The following is a 1009-nucleotide window of genomic DNA, read 5'->3' as shown; positions in this document are numbered from 1 at the left end:
ATTTCAGGACAGTTAGTGTCTCTCAGCCTAGTTGTTTTCAAGGGATTCTGGGAGTAGAGGTGCCAGGTTGGATGCATCCTCACACCTGAAATTCCTGAAGTCTGGCCAGGTGATTGGGGGGGGGGGGAGAGAGAGAGAGAAATCTAGTACTGGGGTAGAACCCAGCATTAAAAATCACAGTCCAGGTTATAGAACAGAGCCCAAATTCATCTTTGCCACCCACCCACTTGAAGAAAAAAAGACAACTTGGTGAAACAGGGTCGTTTTTGGCAAACCGGCAGCATTAGTTGAGAGACCCCCAGATCTCACCATCTTCACAATGGAAGAAGAAAGAACGTACCACTTCTTCAAAAGAAACTGCCTCTGCATAGCAGTGCCAAGTATTTATAATACAAATCTTCATTCTTGGGTCATCAGTTGTGTCTTAGAATTCATTCCTTGTTCCACAAAACAGGACATATCAGCTAATGAGATTCCCACAGGCATTGGATAATGGCTTTCAGATACAGAATATTGGCCTTGATTGCATCTTATGCCCTTAGATGATGGTTGGCAACCTTCAGTCTTGAAAGACTATGGTATAAGCCTACAGCACCCAGTATTCCCAGGCGGTCTCCCATCCAAGTACTAACCAGGCCTGACCCTGCTTAGCTTCCAAGATCAGATGAGATTGGGCACGTGCAGGGTAACAGTTGCCCTTATGCTCAAACATTACACAAAAAAATGCATCACCTTTGTACAAAAATGTGCAACTTTGTCCCTCCCATGCTCTCATTTCTTTCATTCATTCATTCCTGTGGGCAGTGGTGTAGCTTAGGGGGTGCAAAGCACGAAGTTTTGCAGGGAGCCTCCCTGCAGTGTGCAAGCAGCCCTCCCTCTCCCCTTTGGAGTCATTCCAAGCAATGGGGTAAAAATGGAGGCGAATGTCAGAGAAGTCCCAGAGAAGAGGTGAATGCCTCCACTTTGCTCCCGCTGCCCAGAATGGCTCCAAGGGGGAGGGGGAGGGCTG

General features: G+C 47.3%; 1 pseudogene; it reads right to left on the bottom strand.

Moving 5' to 3' along the window:
* Nucleotides 1–583: 583 nt before the first annotated feature.
* On the bottom strand, nucleotides 584–704 carry LOC136660731 (5S ribosomal RNA; annotated as a pseudogene).
* Nucleotides 705–1009: the final 305 nt, after the last annotated feature.

Source organism: Tiliqua scincoides, chromosome 9, assembly GCF_035046505.1.
Source record: "Tiliqua scincoides isolate rTilSci1 chromosome 9, rTilSci1.hap2, whole genome shotgun sequence".
NCBI classification, from domain to species: Eukaryota; Metazoa; Chordata; class Lepidosauria; order Squamata; family Scincidae; genus Tiliqua; species Tiliqua scincoides.
This window is presented reverse-complemented; position numbering and strand designations above follow the sequence as displayed.